Below are 10414 nucleotides of genomic sequence, written 5' to 3'. Positions count from 1 at the left end.
GGGGATGGGATTTTGTGGATGGGTTGGGGATGGGATTTTGTGGTTGGGGTTGCGTTGTGGGTTGGGGATAGGGTTTTGTGGATGAGTTGGGATAATGGGTTTTTGTGGTTAGGGAAGGGGATGGGGTTTTGTGGTTTAGGAAGGGGTTAGCGGATGGGGTTTTGTAGATTGGTTGGGGTTTGGGAAGGGGTTTTGTGGATGGGCATGATGGGATGGGGGATCAGGTTTTGTGGATGGGTTGGGGTTTTGGGAAGGGGTTTTGTGGATCAGGTTTTGTGGTTAGGGAAGGGGTTTTGTGGATGGGTTGGGGATGAGCTTTTGGGGTTGGGGTTTTGTGGATGGGTTGAAGTTTTAATGTTGGGGTTGATTTGGGTGTGGGATTGTTTTGGAATCAGGGTGTTGAAAATGGCAGTTTAAAAAAAAAGTTACAGTAATGTAGTACTGCATTAACTGTAACACTATTTTTACCACAAAAAAAAACACTTCATCAGCTTCAAACAGGGATGATAATTTGCAATAAGATTTTATTTACATTTGAGTTGACAACACAAGAAGATAAATGTAGAGTTGATCACTGGTGAAGAGTGAACCATTGATATAATTCTATTAAAAAACCCATTCCGATAATACTTTCCATACGGATTAAACTGTAGATGATCCTAGTTTGGTTCAACATCACTGCAAAAGCTCCTCCATTGAATAAATGCACCCTTTACTCAAAATTCAAAACGTGAAGTTAATTTCTACTTGCATTATATCCAAAGTGAACAATCTAGTGGTATTGTTTTAAAATTCCTTTCAGTTAAATAACTTTCAGTTAAATAAAATTAAGTGCATTCAAATTTATTTGGTAGTTTGATGTCAAATTCTTTGTTTCATATGTTGTATTATTAAAAAAGTTTAAGCTTAAAGACAATGGACACCTTTGGTAATTGTCAAAGGGCAGTCTTCTCACTAGGTGTATCTCAACATACGCATAAATAATAAACCTGTGAAAATTTGAGCTCAATTGGTCATTGAAGTTGCGAGATAATAATGAAAGGAAAAAACACACCCTTGTCACCGAAGTTGTGTGGTTTCAGATGCTTGATTTCTAGACCTCAGAATCTTATTTTGAGGTCTCGAAATCAAATCTGTGGAAAATTACTTCTTTCTCAAAAACTACGTTACTTCAAAGGGAGCCGTTTCTCACACTGTTTTATATTATCAACATCTGTAGTTACCAATAGTGTCCACTGCCTTTTAACAAACATTACAGATCTGGTATTAAAGACAAAAAAATCGTGAAGATCACAGATTTACTTAAAATGGTCTAATGATGATGGTAGTAGAAAACATCCCTTGAAATTTTTCTGTCTGAAATGAAATGTCATTTGATGAGAAATACAAAATCTGATTTCGCTTTTGGATTTATTTCAAGCCGTCCATTTAACTAAATCATATCGTGGCGGGCGCACTTTGGCGATTCAACCGCGCGTAGTACACTATCCAGAATCAAGCACCATAGTCTTGGGGCAAGACTAAGTTTAGAACGGCAGTCAATTCTGTGTGGCTGATGCAGAGAAATAACCGCAGTCTCAGACTTGAAATCAAGTCTACACAGTCTGGTCCCGACAGTACAGTAATCCACGCACGTATGGTTGAACTCTATGTGAAATCCCAACTACAGTTGGGACGCCCCAACTTTAACACTCAAATTGGGACCAGTCCCAACTATAGTTGGGACGATTATCAAGTTGGGACGGAACATGTGTGTACCAGATACCGTACATGTTGGTGGACCCCATTGATCTCCATTAAATGGAGATCAATGGTGGACCCTTATTCTCAAACATTTGGGGTTCATTGGTACACACTATTAGTATCCGAAGTAATAAGGCTACACTAAACTGGCAGCAACAGTCCCCACACTTCCCACGATTGGCCGTGTACACAATACAGCGTATAGTGAACACGCACGCTGACTGCATGAAAAGACCCAACTAATATACCCTTCACAGAACCCGTCCTCATAGTAATTAAACCTCGACGGAATTTCTTCAAATTTTTAGGATCTACTAATGAAGAATGTAGCTTTATAAATAATATTTTTTCATATTTTCCTATGTATAATTGTTAACTTATTCAAAGTTAAAGTCATCTCAAACGTTTGGGGCTCATCGATTTCCAAGTACCGCCAATACAGCGTATAGTGAACAAGCACGCTGACTGCATGAAAAGACCCCACTATTATAACCCTTCACAGAATCCATCCTCATAGTAATTAAACCCAGGTAGAATTTCTTGAAATTGTTAGAATCTATATTGTTGAGGAATGAAGCTTAATAAATAATATTTTTTCCTATTTTTCCTATTTATAATTGCTAACTTATTCAAAGTGAAAGTCATCTCAAACGTTTTGGGCTCATCGATTTCCAAGTACCGCAAAACAGCGAATAGTGAATACGCACGCTGACTTCAAGAACAGATCCCCACTATTATACCCTTCACAGAACCCATCCTCAAAGTATTTAAACCCCGGTAGATCGATTTCCAAGTACCGCCAATACAGCGTTAGTCAACAAACCATACACAAGTCAATGGGAAACTACACAACCATACACAAGTCAATGGGAAACTACACAACCATACACAAGTCAATGGGGAACTACACAACCATACACAAGTCAATGGGAAACTACACAACCATACACAAGTCAATGGGAAACTACACAACCATACACAAGTCAATCAGAAACTACACAACCATACAAGTCAATGGGAAACTACACAACCATACACAAGTCAATGGGAAACTACACAACCATACACAAGTCAAAGGGAAACTACACAACCATACACAAGTCAATGGGAAACTACACATCCATACACAAGTCAATGGGAAACTACACAACTATACACAAGTCAGGGGGAAACAACACAACCATACACAAGTCAATCGGAAACTACACAACCATACACAAGTCAATGGGAAACTACACAACCATACACAAGTCAATAGGAAACTACACAACCATACACAAAGCAATGGGAAACTACACAACCATACACAAAGTAATGGGAAACTACACAACCATACACAAGTCAATGGGAAACTACACAACCATACACAAGTCAGTAGGACACTTTACAACCATACACAAGTCAATGGGAAACTACACAACCATACACAACTCAATGGGAAACTACACAACCATACACAAGTCAATGAGAAACTAAACAACCATACACAAGTCAATGGGAAACTACACAACCATGCACAAGTCAATGGGAAACTACACAACCATACACAAGTCAATGGGAAACTACACAACCATACTCAAGTCAATAGGAAACTACACAACCATACACAATGCAATGGGAAACTACACAACTATACACAAGTTAATGGGAAACTACACAACCAATCACAAGTCAATGGGAAACGATGCAACCATACACAAGTCAGTAGGACACTTAACAACCATACACAAGTCAATGGGAAACTACACAACCATACACAACTCAATGGGAAACTACACAACCGTACACAAGTCAATGGGAACTTACACAACCATACACAAGTCAATGGGAAACTACACAACCATACACAAGTCAATGGGAAACTACACAACCATACACAAGTCAGTAGGACACTACACAACCATACCCAAGTCATTGGGAAACTACACAACCATACACAAGTCAATGGGAAACTACACAACCATACACAAGTTAATGGGAAACTACACAACCATACACAAGTCAATGGGAAACTACACAACCATACACAAGTCAATGGGAAACTACACAACCATACACAAGTCAATAGGAAACTACACAACCATACACAATGCAATAGGAAACTACACAACCATACACAAGTCAATGGGAAACTACACAACCATACACAAGTCAATGGGAAACTACACAACCATACACAAGTCAATGGGAAACTACACAACCATGCACAAGTCAATGGGAAACTACACAACCATACACTAGTCAATGGGAAACTACACAACCATACTCAAGTCAATAGGAAACTACACAACCATACACAATGCAATGGGAAACTACACAACCATACACAAGTTAATGGGAAACTACACAACCATACACAATGCAATGGGAAACTACACAACCATACACAAGTTAATGGGAAACTACACAACCAATCACAAGTCAATGGGAAACTACACAACCATACACAAGTTAATGGGAAACTACACAACCATACACAAGTCAATGGGAAACTACACAACCATACACAAGTCAATGGGAAACTACACAACCATACACAAGTCAATAGGAAACTACACAACCATACACAATGCAATAGGAAACTACACAACCATACACAAGTCAATGGGAAACTACACAACCATACACAAGTCAATGGGAAACTACACAACCATACACAAGTCAATGGGAAACTACACAACCATGCACAAGTCAATGGGAAACTACACAACCATACACAAGTCAATGGGAAACTATACAACCATACACAAGTCAGTAGGACACTTAACAACCATACACAAGTCAATGGGAAACTACACAACCATACACAACTCAATGGGAAACTACACAACCGTACACAAGTCAATGGGAAACTACACAACCAATCACAAGTCAATGGGAAACTACACAACCATACACAAGTCAGTAGGACACTTTACAACCATACACAAGTCAATGGGAAGCAACACAACCATACACAACTCAACGGGAAACTACACAACCATACACAAGTCAATGGGAAACTACACAACCATACACAAGTCAGTAGGACACTTTACAACCATACACAAGTCAATGGGAAACTACACAACCATACACAATGCAATGGGAAACTACACAACCATACACAAGTCAATGGGAAACTACACAACCATACACAAGTCAATGGGAAACTACACAACCATACACAAGTCAATGGGAAACTACACAGCCATACACAAGTCAATGGGAACTACACAACCATACACAAGTCAATGGGAAACTACACAACCATACACAAGTCAATGGGAAACTACACAACCATACACCGGTCAATGGGAAACTACACAACCATACACAAGTCAATCGGAAACTACACAACCATACACAAGTCAATGGGAAACTACATAACCATACACAAGTCAATGGGAAACTACACAACCATTCACAAGTCAATCGGAAACTACACAACCATACACAAGTCAATGGGAAACTACACAACCATACACAAGTCAATAGGAAACTACACAACCATACACAATGTAATGGGAAACTACACAACCATACACAAGTCAATGGGAAACTACACAACCATATACAAGTCAATGGGAAACTACACAACCATACACAAGTCAATGGGAAACTACACAACCATACACAAGTCAATGGGAAACTACACAACCATACACAATGCAATGGGAAATTACACAACCATACACAAGTCAATGGGAAACTACACAACCATACACAAGTCAATAGGAAACTACACAACCATACACAAGTCAATGGGAAACTACACAACCATACACAAGTCAATAGGAAACTACACAACCATACACAAGTCAATGGGAAACTACACAACCATACGGGTACCGGACACTTCGGCACCTTGCAAACTCGGCACCAGCAAACTCGGCACTTAGCAAACTCGGCACCTAGCAAACTCGGCACCCACTCGGCACCAAACAAGCTCGGCACCGGCCTGTTTTGGTCCAACAAACTCGGCACCAAACAAACTCGGCTCCGGCCTATTTTGGTCCATCAACCATGTCAAACCAAACACCATAAAAACTGGTTTGAATTTAGTTAAAATAATTAGTAGTTATGCTAGCTTATATGACCATAACTGCTCCCGATCTTTCGAAAAATTGGCATCGGAGATTTTTTTTTCCAGGAAACTTTACGTCCGCACGGTCAGTTTTTTTTCTTTCTTTTTTCAATCATGTTGGTGAAAGTGCATCGCTATTTGTTGATGTAGTGGGCTTTGAAAATGCATGGAAAATGTTCTTTTTAGCGTTTGGTTGACAATGACTTTTTGATTTTGAAGAGAGTGTGATTTGGGAGCGTGTTTTGCCTACATATGGCGGCCGTCGGCCGTGGGGGACTTTTGCCCCACCACGGCGGCGGCAGCGACAGTTCAGTGTGATCACCCGGTGTCATGACGCTTGACCAGTCAGAACGCAATATGCTAATGAGCGGACACTTATTGCCAGCGGACAGTTTTTGTCATGACACCGGTGTTTAGTTTGCAACTCGGCTTTGATCATCTTAGTTTTTGTAATAACACAGTGCACGACAGTCTGTATTTAGAAATTATTTACACACACAAACTCTTTATTTTGAATTTAATGTTTTATTGGATCAAAGTTTCGTGTAAATGTTCCCAAAGAATACTTGGACATCGAAATTACGTATTTTCGACTCAAAAACGTATTGAAAAGTTTACACAAAATAAATATTAATTATTTTTGATACAGATCTTTGAAAAGGGCGACCTCACTATGACAGTGAAAAAAAACAGATTATTAGGTATGTATCGTCGATACGACGTCAAACCCGTCGTTACAAACGATACGACAAGGATCGGGACTTATTTCAATTTCCAACTGGGTGCCGAGATGGCAACCGTAGCAGATTGAGTGTTTTCAACCAGGTGCCGAGTTTGTAGTTGTGCATGTGCCGAGTTTGTGGGTGCCGAGTTTGCAAGGTGCCGAGGTTGTGGGTGCCAAGTTTGAGAGGTGCCGAGTTTGCTGGTGCCGAGTTTGCAAGGTGCCGAAGTGTCCGGTATTCAACCATACACAAGTCAATGGGAAACTACACAACCATACACAAGTTAATGGGAAACTACACAACCATACACAAGTCAATGGGAAACTACACAACCATACACAAGTCAATGGGGAACTACACAACCATACACAAGCTAATGGGAAACTACACAACCATACAGAAGTCAATGGGAAACTACACAACCATACACAAGTCAATAGGGAACTACACAACCATACACAAGTCAATGGGAAACTACACAACCATACACAAGTCAATGGGAAACTACACAACCATACACAAGTCAATGGGAAACTACACAACCATACACAAGTCAATGGGGAACTACACAACCATACACAAGTCAATGGGAAACTACACAACCATACACAAGTTAATGGGAAACTACACAACCATACACAAGTCAATGGGAAACTACACAACCATACACAAGTCAATGGGGAACTACACAACCATACACAAGTCAACGGGAAACTACACAACCATACACAAGTCAATGGGAAACTACACAACCACACACAAGTCAATGGGAAACTACACAACCACACACAATTCAATGGGGAACTACACAACCATACACAAGTCAATGGGAAACTACACAACCATACACAAGTCAATGGGAAACTACACAACCATACACAAGTCAATGGGAAACTACACAACCATACACAAGTTAATGGGAAATTACACAACCGTACACAACTCAATGAGAAACTACACAACCATACACAAGTCAATGGGAAACTACACAACCATACACAAGTCAATGGGAAACTACACAACCATACACAAGTCAATGGGAAACTACACAACCATACACAAGTCAATGGGAAACTACACAACCATACACAAGTCAACGGGACACTTCACAACGATACATACACAAGTCAATGGGAAACAACACAACCATACACAATGCAATGGGAAACTACACAACCATACACAAGTCAATGGGAAACTACACAACCATACACAAGTCAATGGGAAACTACACAACTATACACAAGTCAATGGGAAACTACACAACCATACACAAGTCAATGGGAAACTACACAACCATACACAAGTCAATGGGGAACTACACAACCATACACAAGTCAATGGGAAACTACACAACCATACACAAGTCAATGGGAAACTACACAACCATACACAAGTCAATGGGAAACTACACAACCATACACAAGTCAATGGGAAACTACACAACCATACACAAGTCAATGGGAAACTACACAACCATACACAAGTCAATAGGAAACTACACAACCATACACAAGTCAATGGGAAACTACACAACCATACACAAGTCAATGGGAAACTACACAACCATACACAATGCAATGGGAAACTACACAACCATACACAAGTCAATGGGAAACTACACAACCATACACAAGTCAATGGGAAACTACACAACCATACACAAGTCAATGGGAAACTACACAACCATACACAAGTCAATGGGAAACTACACAACCATACACAAGTCAATGGGAAACTACACAACCATACACAAGTCAAAGGGAAACTACACAACCATACACAAGTCAATGGGAAACTACACAACCATACACAAGTCAACGGGAAACTACACAACCATACACAAGTCAATGGGAAACTACACAACCATACACAAGTCAAAGGGAAACTACACAACCATACACAAGTCAATAGGAAACTACACAACCATACACAAGTCAACGGGAAACTACACAACCATACACAAGTCAATGGGAAACTACACAACCATACACAAGTCAATGGGAAACTAAACAACCATACACAAGTCAATCGGAAACTACAAAACCATACACAAGTCAATGGGAAACTACACAACCATACACAAGTCAATGGGGAACTACACAACCATACACAAGTCAATGGGAAACTACACAACCATATACAAGTCAATGGGAAACTACACAACCATACACAAGTCAATGGGACACTTCACAACCATACACATGTCAATGGGAAACTATACAACCATACAACTACATAACCATACACAATAACATGGGAACTACACAATTCAATTAAATTCATAAAAAAGTAGGTTTGTATCATAAAATAGCTTAAAAAGAGAATTACAGCTATAAAATTTGAGGCAAGTTTACAGACAATGTAAGCCGAAGGAAAGCTTTGGCATACCAACAATAATTTTCTAACAGTTGTTTTTGTCTTTATTCAAACTAAACACATGAGAAATGAATGTGTAGTCTTCTGACATGTACTTGTGTGTTACCCTGCCTTGAAACAAAACAAATATTTGCCACAGCCACTCATCTCATAATATCTACATGATTTTATTAAATTCAACTAAGTATGTATTTCCTTTTTGTATTCTTTCATTGGCCTGTTCCATTGGATACAAACAGATGGGTGTTCAAGATAGAAGGCCAAGTTGCAGAGCAGATGATTTCATCCTTCCAACGCATCAAAGTTCAGCTTTCATTAATGGCTCAAGACAAATTTTGTGTGGTATTATCGTTTCTATTTGTGGAAAAAGGGAACAGTTAAAGAAGCTTGGTTGTTTTTAAAGCAGTTTCTGTAGTATCATTTACATGAACCTTTATATATTAAAATAATGTGCAGTTTCTTCTTGATTATACAAGTTGGACATGGACAATGTTGTACTGCTATGTATTGTTGTAAAAACGAATTGTACAAATGCATACATTTTCTTCTCATGTTTAGATTAAAGTTCCATACTTTTATGATGTATGTATGTACTTTGAATTGTTGAAATAACCTTTGGTGGAAAAAATGCGTCTAGGGAGATTGGTACCACTTTCACTTTTTTTTTAACTTCTTTTAACAAATAAAACAACTCGTCATCAACGATATGTCAGCAATATAGTATGGTTTTATAATCCTCGTTATAATCAAATTTCAACATTACAGAAATAATAGTTAAAATGGCTAATATTGTTTTGGGGTCATGCAATTAATTGTGTCGCTAGGGGCCTATAACAATTTATCACAACCTGGGTGCTATGTGCTTCAGCTTTTGAGGAGATGTGATAAATGTAGGATTTGAGGTTGGTCCTATTTGGCTTGGGAAGTGAAAAAGTGATCATACTTGCAGCGGTTTAGGAAAAAACACATTATTTGTCTGTGTTTTTTTTCCGGGGTATGGCCTAATTAGCAAAAATTCCGAAAAGCTGACCTGCCAAAAATTGAAAAGAAATCAGTGTTTTCTTAGTTGTACGAAAATATATTTGATTGGTTTTCAAGAGGTTCAGATACTTAAAATAGTTTTTAAAATAACTTTTGAATATTAATTAGCACAAGCATTGGTTGCGGCTATGAATCTATGAGCACCTTTTAGAGCTTTTTGGCGCCCTCCCGTGTTAACAAACTGAGATGCAAAACACTGGGTTGAACTTCTGCCTAAATGCATATTCATGAATATGCAAATCACACTGTTTATTTGGGAAATAGTGCGAACACAGGGTAAGAAAACCTCCATTCATGATGATCCAACCAGTAGACAGTTTACCCAAAGCAGTTACGTTACAAAATATGACGGGGTTGAACTTTAGATGGTTTAATACAGAAAATAGTATTCATTGGCTCAAAAATAAACACAACATTACGACTGCAAGAGACTAATCACAACTTGCGCATGCGTATTTTAATC

This window comes from Asterias amurensis, chromosome 7 (genome assembly GCF_032118995.1).
Source record: "Asterias amurensis chromosome 7, ASM3211899v1".
Classification (NCBI taxonomy): Eukaryota; Metazoa; Echinodermata; class Asteroidea; order Forcipulatida; family Asteriidae; genus Asterias; species Asterias amurensis.
The sequence above is the reverse complement of the archived record's forward strand: the minus strand, read 5'-3'. Positions refer to the sequence as shown.